We start from the raw sequence: 21,563 nt of genomic DNA, 5'->3' as shown, positions 1-21,563 counted from the left end.
GGAACTGAACCCTGTAGTTCGTATAGCTAAGCAAATAACAATCTTTTGACGCTAGTTGCAAAATTATTAATGTACACATACTTATGCATACATGTACATATACATACGTACACAAATATACATACACATACATATTTAATCACCCACACAAATACACACATCGGTAATCTTTTGTGTCACAAGTGATTCAACAAGAGGCTCACAACAGTCACTATACAAGGCACTTTACATCTATGAGGAGTCGTACAGTTACTAGTCCTGCTCCACACCCACCCAACTGGGCGGCAGCTTTACAGTCATGTGCTCTACACCCACCCAACTGGGCAGCAGCTTTACAGTCATGTGCTGCACACTTACCCAACTGGGCGGCAGCTTTACAGTCATGTGCTCCACACCCACCCAACTGGGCAGCAGCTTTACAGTCATGTGCTGCACACTTACCCAACTGGGCGGCAGCTTTACAGTCATGTGCTCCACACCCACCCAACTGGGCGGCAGCTTTACAGTCATGTGCTGCACACTTACCCAACTGGGCAGCAGCTTTACAGTCATGTGCTGCATATTTACCCAACTAGGCAGCAGCTTTACAGTCATGTGCTGCATACTTACCCAACTGGGCGGCAGCTTTACAGTCATGTGCATTCATTACCTACAGTAAGCAAATTTTGGATACTTCGCTAAGATTTCGGGCAGCACATAATTATGAATGAAGTACTTATACACATTTCATGGACACTATTGATGTCGTTATCTTTAAATTCCGCGATTTTTTCACATTCCATTATATAATGACGCAAAGTATGCGAATAGTTCTGCTGACAGAGTTTACATTTAGTCAAATCTACATCATCAGATGTTACAAATTCCCAGAGGTACTTATAGCTGAGCCTAAACCTAGCAGTGGTAACATCTAGAAGTCTGCTAACATTATTGGATGACCCATAGACGAGCGATTCATCAAAGTTTATGCAATATTGTGAAATTGAGAGTCAGTGTAGTAACATAAATTGGTAAATCATAAATATTGTAAGTTAAGAATCTGATGCATGTGTGTGTGTTGTGTGGGGGGGGGGTTATACCCTTGCTAAGCGAGAGTGGAAAGTAACCTTAGACGTTCTGCGGTCAATCTGGGAGGGAGGGTGGAAGGGTCAAATCCACCTTCCAACATCTGGGCATAGTACCAGCAGCCTCCACAACACTCCATCAGCCTCCAGCTGATGCTTGTAGATGCTTCATCTAACCTCACCTATGTCACACATTAACCTACAGTTCCTGTGATATTTAAACTCCTCATCACAGTGGCGTCTCACCAATATAAACTATATTGGATTTTGTCCCGAAATAGCTATATGCTGACTGGACGTGTATGTATGTATGTATGTATGTATGTATGTATGTATGTATGTATGTATGTATGTATGTATGTATGTATGTATTCCCAATCACGTTAAAGACTCCCCGTCTATCATCCAATTAAAGAGAAAAACAACTATGTACTAAATAATCGACTCCTTGTAACTTTAATTATGCTGACCTTCCTATCTGTATTCAGACTGAGCCTACCATCATTATAGGTGATTATAACGCTAGACATAGGAATATTGGTAATTCGCAGTTCAGTAATCGTAACGGCAACCAACTGGTGTCACTATTAGGTAGTCACGATGATGCACAGATTGTGGGTGACCTTGAACCGACGAATATCTACGGGGGTATTCTTGGTCTATGTCTCGGTTTCAACGTCTCCCACACCGTGTGCGCCTCGTCAATAGTGCCAGTTATGGCGTCTGATCATCAGGCCATAGTAGCCTCTGTAAGCATTGGCAGCTCTATCCTCCCTGGTGGAGTGTTCAAGCGGAAGAGGCTGGCTGTGCCCATCGATCAACGAGACAATCTTGTTGCTCATGTGTCAGATTGGTGCAGTTCATCTGAGCCTTCATCAGCCTTCATCAGTCAAATATTGATACTGTTCTTAAAAGATTTCCCCATTTTGCACCCGCAAGATAACGTAAGCTTTTAAGGGTTGATAATTTTTTTTTTTTTTTTTTTTTTTTTGAGATATATACAAGAGGTGTTACATTCCTGTACAGCCACTAGTACGCGTAGCGTTTCGGGCAGGTCCCTGGAATACGATCCCCGCCCGCGAAGAATCGTTTTTTCATCCAAGTGCACATTTTACTGTTGCGTTAAACAGAGGCTACAGTTAAGGATTTGCGCCTAGTAAATCCTCCCCGAAAATGTTAATCTTCTTGTTTGAGGAGCTGTTCACTTGAGACATTTAAGCAAGTCCCAGCTGTGTCTGGGTACAAGTGACAGGATGAACAACCCAGCGGGTTTTCTTCCTATTGGGGAGTGTTGTACATTCTGCTATGGCGGTATGTTCACTCACAAGATGAGTGGCGCTGCCCAATAAACTCGCCCATCGGGGCAAAATTTAAAAAAAAATTTAACCATCAATAGTGTCCCAGAAATGTGTAAGTACTTCATTCATATTGATGTGCTGCCCGAAATCTTAGCGAAGTATCCAAATTTGTTTACTGTATGTTATGCATGCACATGATTGTAAAGCTGCCGCCCAGTTGGGTGGGTGTGGAGCACATGACTGTAAAGCTGCCGCCCAGTTGGGTGGGTGTGGAGCAAGACTAGTAACTGTGCAACTCCTCATAGATGTAAAGTGCCTTGTATAGTGACTGTTGTGAGCCTCTTGTCGAATCACTTGTGACACAAAAGATTACTGATGTGTGTATTTGTGTGGGTGATTAAATATGTATGTGTATGTATATTTGAATACGTATGTATATGTACATGTATGCATAAGTATGTGTACATTAATAATTTTGCAACTAGCGTCAAAAGATTGTTATTTGCTTAGCTAAACGAACTAGAGGGTTCAGTTCCTGAACCGATTATGTGCCTCTGTAATCCTTTACACCACCGCCCATGGAATGGGTATTATGGGGTGAATAATAAAGAAAGAAAATGAATGGACCGAACCCCACAATTCATTTAACTAAGCAAGTTACAATCTTGATGAGCTAGTTACAAAATTCACTATAAGTCGTCACACCATAAATGGGTTCGAGATCGACCACAAGTAGTGCATTACATAATTAATCAGTATTGTGCAGCCTGTGATCCCCGCCTGGCTGGATACTGATACCTAAGTAGTTTTCATGTGTCCGGACACCGGCGATAAGGTGGTATTATTTATTTAACTTAAGATATATATTTTTTTAAATGTTGTCACATTAACGGCTGCATCTTCCTTTCTTCTGACATATAGATTTTTAAGATTAATTAAAATATATGGAAACTAATTATACAATTTATTGGCTGGTGTGCAGGGCTTCACACTCTCAGAGCTAGCCATCAAGTAACTATCAAAACGCATATATCTTCGTTTTCACTTCAGTTATATTTATGACTAAGGATTTCAAATGTAGCCTATATTTTTACCTTTCTGATGACATAAATACTTTCGTTAATTACAATATCTAGATTAAACTAACATTGATTTTCAAAAGGTTGTATATTTTCCATCAATGGAGAGCATCAGCCAAGAAGCCTTCTTTAAAATATGAATATCTTTCCTCACCCAATAAGATCTAATATCTGAATAAAACGCAAAAAACTACTTGATTGTAACCTATCCACCGCTGCCCATTGGATGGGGGAGAGTGGGTTATGTGTAGGATAAACATATCAATTGTGACACTAGCCCTCCATATATGTCAGTTGCTTAAATTATAAACTGTACTTGTGGTCGGTCTCGAGCCCATTGTTGATGTGACAATGAGCATTGACTTTTGTAACTAGCTTATCAAGATTATAACTTGCTTGGCTATATGAATTGTGGGGCTCAGTCCCTGAGCCCATTATGTGCCTCTGTAACACTCCACTCTCGCTCATAGGATGAGTATGGGGTGCATAATAAATGAACTAAACTAAGCTCTGCCTTTTTGATAACATATACAATTATAAGCTTTATTTGTGAATCTCAATTAATTAAACAATATATCACAGAGCCTGTAGGGTTCGGTGAGATGAGCGAAGAGACATGGGAGATTTTACATAAGTACGGTACATGGTAGTTTAAGTAGCGAACGCATGTCAACGAATAACGAGTATATTTAACAAAACTATTGTCCTTAGAAGTCGATTTAACTTCCAAACATATATTTTTTAATAAATGTTAAATGTTTTTTGGCTAGTTATGTTAGATTTTATTTTAAAATACGTATTCCACTTGTTAACATTATAATTTAAATTTGTGATAATTTGTGCAGAGAAGTGCGACAACTGGATATGCTAACAAACACTTTCCAAACAACGATATATCTTGGATAAGTCGCTCCACAACATTGACGCTTAGACCGTCGACTTCCTTTGATGCTACTTATTTACTTATTTCATAATGAAATTATATTAGTTTGGAGTAAATATATGTTTTCTCATGTTCTGCATTCAGCACCCACATTATAGTGAGTAAATATACCATATTACTTCATTACTTAAATAATGCTAGGAGGGTTTGAGTAGCTTTGGGTCTTTAGTGGACAGAATCTCCAATAGATGGGGCGAGAGTCGCCCCATCTCTCTCGCCCGAGCAAGAGTCGAAACTTAATTTAAAATTGATAAATCTTTGTCCTCGAACATGATATATTTCATTTGGTGCAATCATAATAATGTTCATGTCTCGGTCTTTCTGGAGGCATATCAGATTTTAGGCTTTATTAGCGTATCTTTGTTAATTATATAATATATCGGCAAGTGCGTAGGCGTCTGCACTCCATGACCGACAAGCTACTGAGCGCTACTATAAAAACATATGTATCTTCACTTGAGCTATAAATATGTCTATTGTAATGTATTTAAAATGAAGCTCATATCTCTATCTTGCTTAAGACATATATATATACCATTTGTGTTTATTAATAAATTTACGCGAAATAAACATTGATCTGAGAGAGTTGCTCTGTCGCTCAGTCTGTACGGGGTGGGAGCTCCGTAATTTTTAAAATACATGTATCATCGTTAGAACTTTAAATATGTCTATGGTAAAGTTAAACACTTTACCATAGATGTGAAGCCAAGTGAAGCTTATATGTCTGCCTTTCTTGAGACATATAAAACATATTTGTTTATTAACGAATTCAGGTGAAATAAACATTGTTCTGAGAGAGAGTTGCTCGGTCGATCGATCTGTCCAGGATCGGAGCTTGGCTAATATAAAAGTACATGTATCTTCGCTTTAAATTTAAATATGCCCATGGTAAGATATTTAAAATGAAGCTTATATTTCTATCTTTCCTGTGACACATAAAACTCTTACGTTTATTAAGAAATCTGCATGAAATAGGCATGGTTCTGAGATGAATGCTGCGGTTTTCGAGCTCGACGAGCAATGAAAATTGCCCCTTTTATAAAACTACAAATATCTTCGGTTTTACTTAAAATATTTGTCTGTTAGAGGTTTTACAGATAGATCGCGTTTTTGTCTTTTTTCTGACTAATAAATAATTTTGGTTTAATAAATCATCAAGATGTTTTCAACAATATTCTTTCGGCGTTCGTGTTTTCCAACATAGGCGACCCTTTTGGAAACGCGATACTTGGGTTAACCCATCCCATAGTTGGGTCTGTTTCCATTATGGTCCTGTCGACCCTGTAGACGCCCTACCGACCCTGTGGGCGGCAGTGGACCCTCTACCGACCCTGTGGACGGCAGTGGACCCCATACCGACCCTGTGGGCGGTAGTTTTTTTTTTTATTATTTTCTACCACAAACGTGGCCACACATTTACAATGCTAACCAGCATATATACATTTTTTTCTGTCCTCCATGGACAGGGTTAGAGATCAGTTAAACATATAGTTCAGGGATTTATTGAACAATGAACTACAGAAGGTGATTCGGTACTTTTAAAATCCTAAGCTAACCTACATATGTAAATACATAGATACACAGATTTACGTATGCCCTACATAAAGTGTTCGAAGTGTCATTAATGTGCATTTACAAAGGTGAAATGCAATTCTGATCAGCTTCCATATGTACTTTATACATATACATACACACACACATATATACGTACATATACATATATACATGCATATATACACACACATGCATTCACATACATTTGTCTCTTTTACTCTGACAGGGTGAGATAGCTGACAGAGAAACTAGTGTGCAATTAAGCACTTAATCACTGAAGGTGATTAAGGTGCTTTTACAAGCTCAGGTTGTATAGTTACATCACATACATACATTGTATAAATGATACATTACATGGTCAATCTTGGATACAATTCCAATATATCATCGTGTTCCAGTACTCATATAGTATTTACACAGTTTAGCATACCTTAGCCCAGAAGGGCGAAAGTCAGACAATATGGGGGGACATTCTACAATATAATGTTCAGGAGAGTGCATGTTTTCTCGTTCACAAAGTTGACACATTGTGTACTCGACATTTGGGTTTTGAGAAAGCTGCCAGATACGTCTATATCCCAGGCGAATTCTAGCCACTATAACTTCACATTGCCGGGTTCTTGTTCTATTAGTCCCATATGTGAATGTCTCCTCACGATATCTATCATAATATTTAATGCTACAACTTTCAGGTCTTTGAGAATTTGTTAGGTCGGTGAGATCTTCATTAGATATTTGTTTATGTATTCTCTTTGTCACTGTTAATGAAACAACCATATCAATTTCTACCACTGGTTTTCTACAGACTGTCTTTGCAAGCATATCAACAGTGTCATGCCTTCAGATGCCAACATGTGATGGTATCCATAGGAATTTAATTTCAAATCTGTTTTCTTTAGCAGCTAAAACATTCATTCGAATATCACTGACTATTCTATGGGTGTCACTGCTATGTGCGTTCAATGCCAGGAGTGCACTCTGCGATAGTGGGCGGTAGTGGACCCCCTACCGACCCTGTGGGTGGCAGTGGACCCCCTACCGACCCTGTGGGCGGCAGTGGACCCCCTACCAACCCTGTGGGCGGTAGTGGACCCCCTACCGACCCTGTGGGCGGTAGTGGACCCCCTACCGACCCTGTGGGTGGTAGTGGACCCCCTACCGACCCTGTGGGTGGTAGTGGACCCCCTACCGACCCTGTGGGCGGTAGTGAACCCCCTACCGACCCTGTGGGCGGTAGTGGACCCCCTACCGACCCTTTGGGCGGTAGTGGACCCCCTACCGACCCTTTGGGCGGCAGTGTACCCCCTACCAACCCTTTGGGCGGTAGTGGACCCCCTACCGACCCAGTGGGCGGCAGTGTACCCCCTACCAACCCTTTGGGCGGTAGTGGACCCCCTACCCACCCTGTGGGCGGCAGTGGACCTCCTACTTACCCTATGGGCGGCAGTTTACCCCCTACCGACCCTGTGGGTGGCAGTGGACCCCTACCGACTCTATGGGCGGCAGTGGACCCCCTACCGACCCTGTGGGCGGCAGTGGATGCCCTACCGACCCTGTGGGCGGCAGTGGACCCCCTACCAACCCTGTGGGCAGCAGTGGACCCCCTACCGACTCTGTGGCGGTAGTGGACCCCCTACCGACCCTTTGGGCGGCAGTGGACCCTATATACTAATCCTGTGGGCGATACTGGACCCTATACTCATCCTGTGGGCGGCAATGGACGCCATACACATCCAGTGGGTGTTATTGGACCCCATACCCTTTCTATGGGTGGTTGGAGCCCCATACCCATCCTGTGGGTGGTAGTGGACGCCATCCACATCCAGTGGATGGTATTGGACCCCATACTCTTCCTGTGGGTGGATGTTATCCCCATACCCATCCTGCGGGTGGATGTGACCCCCCCCCATACCCATCCTGTGGGTGGTAGTGGACCCCTTACCCACCTAACAGGTGGTAGTGGACAATATACCCTTCCTATAGTTGGTATAGTAGACACCTTACCATTCGGTTTGCAGTAGTTTACCCCATAGACATTCCAACGTAACATCGTTTTCTGTTAGCGTTCCTACAAAACATTCTTTAAAGATTTTTAAATTACAAACTATGGTATATAATATTGATTGGTGTAGCACTTTTATTCTATGTAATAATTTATAGTGCTTATTATAATTTACTAAGAACAACTAATATTTCTCAAAACAAAACTACGAGCCTTCAATAGGAAGTAGCTGATCTGTAATATTCTAAGAGCATGGACAATAGTAGGTAAATTTCACAGCCCATGTGGGACCTGAAAACTACAATTTTCATTATAATTGAACCAATCACGACTATTCTGCTATCTACGGTGATGGACGGGTACTGTGAGACGTTAATTGGTACGTGAGGAAGAGTTTGGGCCTTGAAAAAAAAGGTAACTTGGAATATATCACATATGTACTAATTCGCAATCAACATATTGACTTTAAGCATTAAGTCATATATATGTGTTGTCTTGTGTGAGAACGGGTTGGATATTCAGGAACAATGATGAGCTAATCATAGATATTACAATCTCAGACACTATTTACTTGGACCACAAGGTCATGGAAGTGCAAACTAACATTAATAACGGTAGTAGGCCTAAGAGAAACTACAATCGTGAAGTGTTATTCAGTAAATTCAATTTTAATAATAAAAGAATTGACTGGTAGAAAATAAACAGGGAACTTACAAACATTCAATGGGAAACTGTTCTAAGTAATAAAAATCCTACACAAGGAATAGAAAAACTGACTTCTGAAGCATATGAAATCTGTCTGAAACATGTGCCTTTGAGGAAAGCCAGAAAGAGGTCCAACGTAGAAAGAAAACACAGATGACATTACAAAAAAAAAAAAGAAAAAAAAATAACGGAAATGATTAAGCAGACACCATTTTCCATACAAAGAAGGAATAATTTAAACGAGAAGATTGAAGAAATCGAACAGAGACTAAAACATTCATATCAGATTGAAGGAAGGCAACTTGAACGGAAAGTAATTCAAGAAATAAAGAAAACTCAAAATATTTCTTCACATATGCAAAATCAAAAGCAAAAACCACTGCCAGTATTGGACCTATTCGTACAAGGGAAGGTTCATACACGGAGGATGACAATGTAATCAGTGAAATCCTAAAAAAGCAGTATGAGGACATGTTTAGCATTCCAATAAATAGCATGAAAGTGGAAAATATGGGCAACTTCTTTATGCATGATATCCAAACCCTTGTAAATATTATTGATATCAACACGAGAGTGGCAGATTTTGAAAGGGAAATTGATATGCCCATGCACTCAGCCCTAGGGCCAGACTTATGGAATTCAATTTTTATAAGGAAATGCAAGGTGCCAGTATTGCAGGCACTTAGTATAGTGAGGAGGAAGAGCTTGGACTTTGGGGGAGATACCAGATGCACTTAAATTAGCAGACATAGCCCCTCTACACAAGGGAGGGAGCAAAGCATTGGCAAAGAATTATAGACCAGTTAAACTAACGTCCCACATAATAAAAATATTTGAGAGGGTGATCAGTAGTCAGGTCACTAGCTTCATGGAAACCAATGACCTCTACAACCCAGGCCAACATGGATTTAGAGCGGAAAGATCGTGCCTCACACAGCTACTTGACCACTACGACAAAATCACTGAGGCATTAGAAGAAAAACACAATGCAGATGTGGTATACACGGACTTTGCAAAGACATTCGATAAACATGACCATGGAGTGATAGGTCACAAAATGAGGTCTATGGGAATAACTGGTAACGTAGGACGCTGATACTCAGTTTTCTGTCGAACAGAACACAAAAAGTAACAGTCAACCATATAAAATCGAGTCCAAGTGCTTTTAAGAGCTCTGTACCTCAAGGTACAGTCCTTGCACCACAGCTTTTCCCTATTCTCATATCTGATATAGACTCAAATACAACTCACAGTTTTGTATCATCCTTTGAAGATGACACAAAAATCAGCATGAAAATTACCTTTGTTGAATACATCGAAAAACTACAAGCAGATATTAATTAAGTTTTCGACTGGGCAGCAGAAAATATCATGATGTTTAACAGCGATAAATTCCAGGTACGGCAAAAATGAGGACCTTAAACACTATAGAGGGTACAAAACACAATCATATCTGCCCACATTTGGAAAACTGCATGTAAAGGATTTGGAAATAGTGATGTTGGACGACCTAACGTTTAGGGAGGATAACCAAGCAAATATTGCGTCAGCCAAAAACATATTGCGTCAGCCATGGCCCACGAGGCCGGGTAGCCATGGCCAATAAGGCATAGTAGCCATGACCTACGAGGGCCATAGCTACCCCGCCTCGTGGGCTATGACTTCCCAACCTCATGGACCATAGCTACCCCATCTCGTGGGCTATGGCTACCCCAGCTTCGTGGGCCATAACTTCCCAGCCTCGTGGGTAAAGACTACCTAGCCATGTGGGCCATGGCAACTTAGCCCCGCGAGTCATAGTTACCCCGCCCTCGTGGATAAACTATGAATAGAACCATGCATGCCATTTTGTATTGCAATATTGCATGGCAATATTGGCCAGGTAAAGGAAAGGAAAAATCTTTGTAATGGAAAATCATAATGTTATGTACATGTATCAAAATGTAAAGTTCAGATAAATGTTAAAAAAAAATATCGTTCAGTGAGAGAAATGTTTTTCCCTCCATAGATTTGATAACAGGTAGAAAGTTATTTTCAGGTAGGAGGTTCCGTTTCGGGTAGGAGTTTCCTTTTTTTTCGGAATGAGGTTCCTTTATTCAGGTAGAAAGTTTCCTTTTCAGGTAAGAGGATTTACTATAGTTCATATAGAGTAAAAATGAAAGGAATAACAAATAAATAGTAAATAGAGGGAGATAGAGTATTAGATTTAGTTACAATTCATAAGAAGAGAAGGGAACTATCAGGAGGAAAGCGCCAAGCCATTACGACTATATAGCACTGGGAAGGGGTCAGGATAAGGATTTGTGATACAACGGGGGGGGGGGGGGGGGGGAGGGGGAGGAATGGTACTCGATCACTTAGACGGTCGGGGATTAAACGCCGACTTGCATGAAGCGAGACCATTGCGCTACCGTCCAGCCCAAGTGGTTGGGCAACTGCATTCACATAATCAATGAAAATTAAATCACCAGAAAAATTTATCCATAACTACACAGACCTCAGGGTATCCACTGACATCCCTGCAACACTGGCCTGCCTACCTCTGCAATGATATAATTAACATGCGGCAACATGGCATTAATCAAGTCTGAACGAATATGTAGAATCGACAGAACTGGATCACTTATATGGTAAATGTCTACACTGACCGGTTACATACTCGAGTCAGTCTTCACACAATATATTATCTATATACATCTACAGTGTGGTACTGTGTACAACATCCATCTCCAGGTACATCCCAACCAGTCACCTGGACATCAGTACAGACAGCTGTCTCTCAGCTGCTTCCCACACCTGGCAGGCGCTATGGGACCACACAGCTGTTACCAAAATTAACACAATTCTGAGACACTGTAACACCTAACAACTATTATTGTACTCACGGCTCCTTAAATCCTCAACACATTCATTTACCCAGTCACTACCTCACTGGCTGCAGAACACCTAGCTCGCTCCACGTGCGTCGACTAGGTGTGGCCCTAGGGTGGTCCAAGGAAGGTGGCCAAGCGTGGCCAAGGCATGTGGCTAAGCATGGCCCAAGGGGTAGCCACGAGGTAAGAGCAGGGCATCACAGCGCCCCACTCGGGCTGGGGTGGCACGGGGGGGGGGGGGGGGGTTTGGCCGGGGTGGCCAGGGTGGCCCCGAGTGGGTGGCCAAGGTGGCCGGCGCATGGGTGGCATGCACATGGGATGCCTCAGGCCGGCCTGGCTAGCACCCACAGGCATACAGAATGGGGATGGGAGAACCATCAAACACCCCCATCAGACCAGAGCATGCCTCGCTCGTACACTGGGGTGACAATGGCCAGCGGCGTCACCACATGGCGGACCCAACAAGGTGGAATTCAAAGTCCAACAGGGGCTTGTAATATCACCACAGTTACACTGCCCATATTCCACCAATTGTCCATTGTCCATTAACACTAGACAGGATACTCGAACCCGATGTGAGGGATCAATCTGATACACCATGAGGCCTGCCTGCTGCCTCATGGTGAACACTGTAAACTGTCTCTTAGCTTTTTACTGTTCCTTCCGTACTCATGGGCCCCATTTTCACGCAAATTGGGCTTTGACACAACCCAGGATGGTAAGAGTGCCATCCACGATGAGTAATAAGGATGACACAGCGATTAACAGGGGGGTGGGGGTGGCAGCTCCCACCCCCCGACCCAATCACTTCCTCCTCAGCTTGCTGCCCAGCCCAGACTGACTATTTGGCGGGCTAGGCAAACTCAAATGCCCATATCTTCCCCCTACCTTGTCTTGACCAACCAGCACAGCTCTCTGGTGCTGCTACCAATCACAGCTGTTCACGCCAAAACTCACCGAGAGGCAGAGGTGCCGCTACCAATCACAGGCGCCCCTCACCCTCAGGCGTCCCGTGACGTAACAAGGAGGGGGAGGCCTAGGACTGGCGCGATGTCTCACATGGTGACGGGGGGGGGGGGGGGGGCGTTCACCCCACTGTCCCCCCACCTCCAAAACCGTTGAGAGTCAAGTATCCTCTCATACCACTTCACCCCCAAATCTCATCCTATTTCACAGAAACAGGAACAATTCTGTAACTCCCTTTACAGAGCAATCACAGACCTCTGATTAGTCTTAAACGGGAGTCCTTAACATAAGCTTTCATCCAACACCCCACAAGTGCATGTTAGTTTGAAAACTTCTTGTCTAGAGTCCCTAGAGCGACTCTAGCCTAATCTAGAAAACTAGGAAAACTAGCTGAGGGAATCTTCATTCCCTCACACTACCTCCCACTAAAGAATGTATTTTCCTACAAGGAAAATACATTCAAAACACCAGCTACTCTTTCTGCACACCACTAGCTAAACAAGTGGTGGAGTGTGAAACTCTGTTTCCTATACATCTCTGGCCTGAGGGTCTCTGTGCACTAACACCGGGTCACCCTTGGTGGTGCTGCCCGACCTTGGAGTGGCAACATGTTCGGCTCCAGCTCTGGTCCTGGCCGGTTCAACACCTCGCAACCATTTCCATCACTGAACCTCCCATTTCCGTCCTCGGTCTGTGTCATGCTGGACACATGTGCAGCACATTGGTGTGGCCTTACCAGTGAAGCACTCCTTAACTCCCCTCAGCCTATAAAGAACATACTGTCAGTTTTCCACCTGACATTGCAACCAGTTGACAGGATCACTCTCACTGTCCAACTGTCAAACTCCAGCCGGTCTTGCTCAACCGACTGAACTATCTGGGAGAAAATCTCTTCTACGAGTACCTACACTCACCCTACTGAGCTTGGGGTCTCTCCTTTGCTTTTCCTAGGTCTCGCTACTCTAACCAAGACTCGAGCGAAACTTTCGACATTTGTCAAACTCCCTTGTCCGTTTCTACCTGGACATAACTTGATCCGTTGGAATGTGATCAGCATTCCCTCTGCAGATCTACTATAACCCTTTACCAAGGCAATCCTTAAAGAACAAAATCATTATGCTGCTGGGGATCTTAACCATGGAAAATCACCAGCCCAAAATGACCCTTGCCATCTTGCATTGGCAGCCTTTCTTCAAAAGGCGATCGATGTATGTATCCATCGAATCGTCTTTCTCAGAACTGCCAAGCTAGGCATCTTTACCTTCATAACTTGTCGCCAGGTTAAGTGCACTAGGGTGGGTTTGGCTTCCCTTCCCTGTGTGAGATTGCCCCCTTTGCAATATGCACTCGAGCCAGCACTGACTTGCTGTGCTCTCACCATCAGGCTCGAACTCGGCCTTGCTGTCACTTCTGAAAACGGGAGCCTCTGCTCAACCTCTCAAGTGACTACAATGAATTCTTCCTGGGGTTGTACATTCCCCACTCTGGCAAGAAATTCCAGCACCTGTCTAACTACAGATGAATTACTTTCCTTTCTAAAGAAGTCAACTCGGATCCTCAGCTGGTGGCGCGACCTCCCACTAAGATCCATCTGTGTATTAACAACTACACTCCTATGACACCCTTGACAACTACATTGTCGTCCAATGAGACCTCTCACGCTTGAGGTCACTTCTAGAAGCCTCGTCTACCCTAAGGTAGGTGGTGTCTTGCACCTCAGGCAGATCCTGAGTGCAGCGTTGCAACCACTGTTGCACGCTGGCTTGGTGTCCTCGACACCTGCTGCTGAGCTGACACCCCTCATCCACGAGTGTGTCAATGTCCACTGGCTAGCAGCCGCGTAAAGCCAGACAGATTTCCCCATATCTACCATGAAATACCTCTCTCATACAGAGTGTGTGTGGTGTGTGTTCGTATCTACGTGTGACAACCGTGCACAAAACATACCTCCAACAATACTGTTTCACAATGTTCTGCAACGAATCCAAGTTGCATAGCCCCAAGTTGGGCGCCAGTTGTGAGATTTTTTTTCTATGCCTACCTCCTTTAGGAGGTGGACTTCAAGTTTAAAGGCTGCTCACGGCAGTTAAGCATGAGTCCAATAGAAAAAGGAAAAGCGGGAGCAAACTGCCAGGCTTCCACCACTAGGGTGAAAACCTGTCCACAATAGGCCGCTGGTTCCTCCTAGTTAAACAGGACGTTAAACACACTAACAACACCACAATCACCAACACCACCACTAATAACACCACCACTACCACCAACACCACCACTACCAAGACCACCCCAGCAACACCACCACAAGCAACACCAACACTACAACAAACAACACCACCCCCAGCAACACCACCCCAGAACAGCACTACCAGCAACACCACCATCAACAACACCATCCCAGAAACACAACCACCACAACACCACCACCAACAACAACACCACAAGCAACACCACCACCAACAGCAACACCACCCAATCAATACCACCCCAGCAACACCATCACCACCAACACGCACCACCAACAACACCACCCCAGCAACACCACCACCACCAACACCACCACCAGCAACATTACCACTAACAACACCACCACTAACAACATCACCACCAACAACACCACCCCAGCAACACTACCCCAGCAACAACACCACCACTAACACCACAAACACCAACACCACCACCAATAACACCACCACCACCACTAACACCACCACCAACACCACCACTACCAACACCACCCCAGCAACACCACCACAAGCAATACCACCACAAGCAACACCAACACTACAACCAACAACACCACCCCAGCAACTGCACCACCAGAAACACCACCCCAGCAACTGCACCACCAGCAGCACCACCCCAGCAACTGCACCACCAGCAGCACCACCCCAGCAACTGCACCACCAGCAACACCACCCCAGCAACTGCACCACCAGCAACACCACCCCAGCAACTGCACCACCAGCAACACCACTATCAACAACCCCATCCCAGCAACACAACCACCACCAACACCACCACCACAAGCAACACCACTACTACCAAAAACAACACCAAAATCACTACCGACACCATCACAACCACCCTAGCAACACCACCCCAGCAACACCACCACCAGCACCAGCAACACCACCAATAACACCAATAACACCACCATTAACAACACCACCACCACCACCAATACAACCACCAGCAACACGACCAACTACACCACCACCAACAACAACAACACCACCACCAGTAACACCACCCCAGCAACACCACCACCAACAACACCACCACCACCAACATCACCACCACCAATACCACCACTGCCATCAACACCACCACTACTACCAACACCACCCCAGCAACACCACCAGTACCACCACCAACACCATCACCCCAGCAACACCACCACCCCAACAACACCACCACCACCACCAGCAACACCACCACCACCATCAACACCATCACCACCACCACCACCACCATCAACACCATCACCACCAACAACAACACCACCCCAGCAACACCACCAGCAACACGACCACTAACAACACCACAATCAGCAACACCACCAACAATACATATGTGATAACATACATCTGATCACAAATGTCATATCATTAATGCAAACACTCAAACGACAAGGCCGACGGGTACTTATCAACTGGGTGCCAAGTCATGTGGGAATAATAGGAAATGACATTGCAGACGAAGCTGCAAAACTTGCAACTAAGAGGAGAAATGTAGACATTTACATACCACAGAGTCTATCACAGATTAAGAAAGTAATTAGAAACAGAGCAATGCAAAAGATGTACAGTGACCTCAACACAGCAGTTGCAACATCAGGATCTGCGGGTTGGTACAAGAATTCAACCAACTACGAACCACTTAGTTTGATGAAAGGGAGCAGTAGAACAACAGAAGTACACTTACATCGCACCAGGCTTGGATACCCATGTGCATGGGAAATAGGCTTACAGGTTCCGGAAGACGAGAGGAAATGTCAACACTGTGGAGAAATGCCCGACAGACCACTGGAACATTATCTAACACAGTGCACAGTTACAAACCCATTAAGGTTTCAACTTAGATTCAACAGAGCAGAAGAAGTGGTTAAACACATATGGCAAAATTTTACTGAAGCGACCATACGAGTAATAAATACTCATACTCCGCCCAATTAAAACAAAAACCAGCAACACTTTTTGGGCCAGCCAGAGGCTTAGGGCCTGCGCAGGAATATCCCTGAAAAAAACACCACCAAAAACAACACCACCACCAACATCATCACCACCAATAACACCACTGCCACCAACACCAGCACTACTACCAACAGCACCCCAGCAACACCACCAGCAACACCACCACCAGCAACACCATCACCCCAGCAACACCATCACACCAGCAACACCACCACCCAAACAACACAACCACCACCAACACTACCACCACCAACACCACCACAAGCAACACCACCACCACCAACAAAACCACCCAAGCAACACCACCACCACCAACACTACCACCCCAACAACACCGCCCCAGCAACATCACCACTACCACCAACATCACCACCCCAGCAACACCACCACCCCAGCAACTCCACCACCACCACCAACACCACCATCAACACCATTACCACTAACAACACCACCCCAGCTACATCACCACCAGCAACACCACCACCAGTAACACGACCACCAACACCACCACCCCAGCAACACCACCACCCAAACAACACCACCAACCCCACCACAACCAACACCACCACAAGCAATACCACCACCCCAACAACACCGCCCCAGCAACACAACTACCACCAGCTACATCACGACCAATAGCAAAACATCTACCCCAGCAACACCACCACCAGCAACACCACCACCAACAACACCATCACCACCAACAACACCACCACCAACAACACCACCACCAACAACACCACTACCAACACCACCAACAACATTACTACCACCACTGCCACAAACACCACCACTACCACCAACACCACTACCACCAGCTACACCCCCACCACCAACAACGCCAACCCAGCAACACCACCACCAGCAACAAAACCACCAACACCTCCACCCCAGCAACACCACCACCACCAGTAACACCACCACCACCAAAGCAACACCACCACCAACAACACCACCCCCTGCAACACCACCACCACCAGCAACACCTCTACCAGCAACACCACCACTACCAACACCAACATTACCACCACCACTAACATCACTATCACCAATACCACCACTGCCACCAACACCACCACTACCACCAACACCACCACAAGCAACACCACCACCACAAGCAACACCACCACCAGCAACATCACCACCCCAGAAACACCAACACTCCAACAACACAACCACCACATACACCAACACCACCACCCAAGAAACACCACCCCAGCAACACCACCAACAACAACACCACCAGCAACACCACCACTAACAACACCACCACCACAATCACCACCACAAATAATACCACCACCACCACTAACAACACCACCACCACCAGCACCACAATCACAAACACCACCACAAATAATACTACCACCATCACCAACACCCACACCACCACTACCAACACCACCCCAGCAACACCAACACTACAACAAACAACACCACAGTAGTGGAGAGTATGCCAGAACGCTGCAATTTTGCTTTTTTTCACCTGCAGCGTTCTGGCATACTCGTTTTTCATTCCCCTGGTGAGATTCGCCTGCAGCGTTCTGGCATACTCGTTTTTCATTCCCCTGGTGAGATTCGCCTGCAGCGTTCTGGCATACTCGTTTTTCATTCCCCTGGTGAGATTCGCCTGCAGCGTTCTGGCATACTCGTTTTTCATTCCCCCGGTGAGATTCGCCTGCAGCGTTCTGGCATACTCGTTGTTCGTTACCCCGGTGACCCATGCACAGACATCGCTAATGGTCAATGACGTCACCCAGTATTCATCTTCCTTGTATAATCCCATTTTCTGATACGAAATATTTATTCCCATTTTCAATATTTATGCTAAGAGGAGATTAAAAGGCCGGCTCCTGGCGTACCCAAATTCATTTACCCCAGTGGTCCATGCACAGGCATCGCTAATGGACAATGACGTCACCCCATCTTCATCTTCCCTGGAAAAGTGTGTTTTCTGTTATAGTGTATTTATTCCTATTTTCAATATTTATAGCAAAGGGGGATTCAAATGCTGCCTTCTGTCAAACCTAATGTGCAATGACGTTAACCATTATAAGCTCGTTTTTCTCAATAAGGTATTACCATACTGTTTCCCATTGTCTAAGAACATTTTATAGGCGAGATTTCATATTAACACAAGAAATGAGTTCAACCCTGTTACAGAACCAGTATTTACCCAGATCGTTTTCCTAAATCTAAAACTTATTCCAATTTATGTCCATTGTTTCGTGTTTATAGTATTAATAACCCATTAATATCCCTTTTTGCCATGTTTCCCCTATTTCTTCTTCGCCTTTGTAGATAATGCAATTTAAGCTTTGTCAATCTTTTCTTCAAGGAATGCTTATTGAGCATAGGGCAAATAAAAATGAAAACCCACTATCATCCATTTGTAAGAAAACAGTCCCCTGCCAGGCGTGGTGACTTCAATGCAATTTCAGTACTAATCCAATATAGCTTCATAACGCATAAATATATATGCACATACATAAATATATATGCACATACATAAATATATATGCACATCTCACATTCTCTCAAAAACATACCTCCCCCACACCTTACTGTAGCATATAACAAATCAAAATACTCATTCAGTGTACATATATAGGAATACTACATTCAGTAAAAGCAATCCTCTCATGTTTTGAAATAAGGCCTTCTTTTCTGACGTCATCATCTCTAATGTGGCGCGAGGGCACCAACGTGCTAAATGCGGACCCTAGGAGGTTTACACATAAGTGTGAACTCTTAATCACTCTCAATACCTCAACTGTACTCTGTAACATCATAGGCGATATTCAGCTGCATTGGCTCGTGTTTTCGCTCATTGCTCATATTTTCTGTTATTCATAAACCCGATCAAACCATCCTAACCTAACTTATTATGTAACAAACAAATACATTCTACAGACCAGTTGTTGTTGTTGTTGTTTAGTGACATCATTAAAAGCCACCTCAGGTATAGGGATAAGGTATTGTTGTCCATTAGCATATAAGTGTCAAGGTATCACAGCACCTGACTGGTCAACTATGTATGACATCACCAGATAACCTATGCGACCTTTAGCGTTCTACTGGCATGTGTATTTAATGTTATTATTATTCAAAAATGACTAGACTAACCATCCCCACCTAACCTAATCAGAGGTTTAAGAATATACATTTTAGTCATCCACAACTGTAATCATTATTCAGTGATAAGTTCAAAAGTATAACAGCAACCCAAATGTCGTTCCGATATTTTTGCAGAATCGTACATCTGGCAGCATAGCAGTTGAGCTGAACATAAGAATAAAGGTAACTGCAGAAGTCCTATTGGCCCATACGAGGCAGCTCCTATATATCTCCACCCAATCCCATTCATATTCATGTCTAACCCTATGCTTAAAACAACCAAGGGATCCCACTTAAAGTATTAGTTTACAATAATAGTTTTAATAAATAGCTCTCATTCTAGTTTTATACACAACAGCAATTATGAAACCCTATAGCTAGATATCGTACTATAATCAACAAGTAGTTACCACACATCTGGCAGTACAGCGAATTAGTGGCTGTGTTCATAGGCTAGTCAACTGTCCTCACATCCATCAAATAGCTATCCAAATGTCGCACCTCAGTTCATCCATCTAGCAACTCAGCTGGATGCTAGCCACTATATTCATAGGCTAATCATTTCTACACCTCAAAAAATCCTAGTCTTGCTACACAAATCAGCTAACTTGTTTCTAAACCAACACTCAAATACATTCATACATACTTACACATACTCCACAACCTATACATTCATAGAGACTAGCCTAGTTTTTTGCCGCCATTTTCCCCATTAATCTGATGTAATTTATGCCGTACACAGAAAATACAGCATTACACATCAAATATGCCATTTATGCACAAAATATATTATTTACACTCAAAATATACCATCACACAAAAATATACCACCACACAAAAATATGACATTTACATACAAAATATGTCAGTTGCACACAAAAATATACCATTTACACAATATTACATGTACACTCAGAGTATGACATTTACACAAAGTATGGTATTTGTACAAATATATCAAAATGCTTATGCATTTAGGCAATCAAAAATGCACTTTCACTAAAATTCCACAATTCCACATACATAATTTTCACAAAATACCCCATACATTGTCTCATAAAGCAAAATACACTTACACCATTAAGGTCTATTTTTTTCAGATTACAGAACTTACACAAAATATACAATTTGCGCACAAAAATACAGTTGCACCAGTTCCGCGTCAATAAATTAAAAGCACAACTTGCATAAATGCACTATTAGCAAAAAAATTATTATAAAACATGGACAATTATTACACAATTTGTGTAATTATTATACATCTTTGCACAATTAATACAAGAAAACTTGCTATATAATTACTCAACTTGCACAATGACAATCAATACACAAAGGTATAAATAAACAATTCGTCCATATGCAATTACACAACATGCGCAATTAATACACAACTTTCACATATATTACACATCTTTCATAATTATTACACAACTTGCACAAATACATATCTAGCACAAATACATACAACACATAACTATCCCAAATATGAAAATACACAACTAGCCTAAATACACGATTTACACAAATACAATTGCGACGTTTACACAACTTGCTCAAAAATATAATCAATACACAACTTACCAAAATATGAACAATACATAACTAGCACATATTCATTAAATACACAACTACACAATTTCCACAAATACACATACAAAAACATATACAATTAATACATACAACTTGCACAAAACAATACACAATTTATAAAAATATAATCAATACATAATTGCAATAATCATACAACTTATGCAAAATACTTAATCTTC

Source organism: Procambarus clarkii, chromosome 67 (assembly GCF_040958095.1).
Source record: "Procambarus clarkii isolate CNS0578487 chromosome 67, FALCON_Pclarkii_2.0, whole genome shotgun sequence".
Classification (NCBI taxonomy): Eukaryota; Metazoa; Arthropoda; class Malacostraca; order Decapoda; family Cambaridae; genus Procambarus; species Procambarus clarkii.
This window is presented reverse-complemented; position numbering follows the sequence as displayed.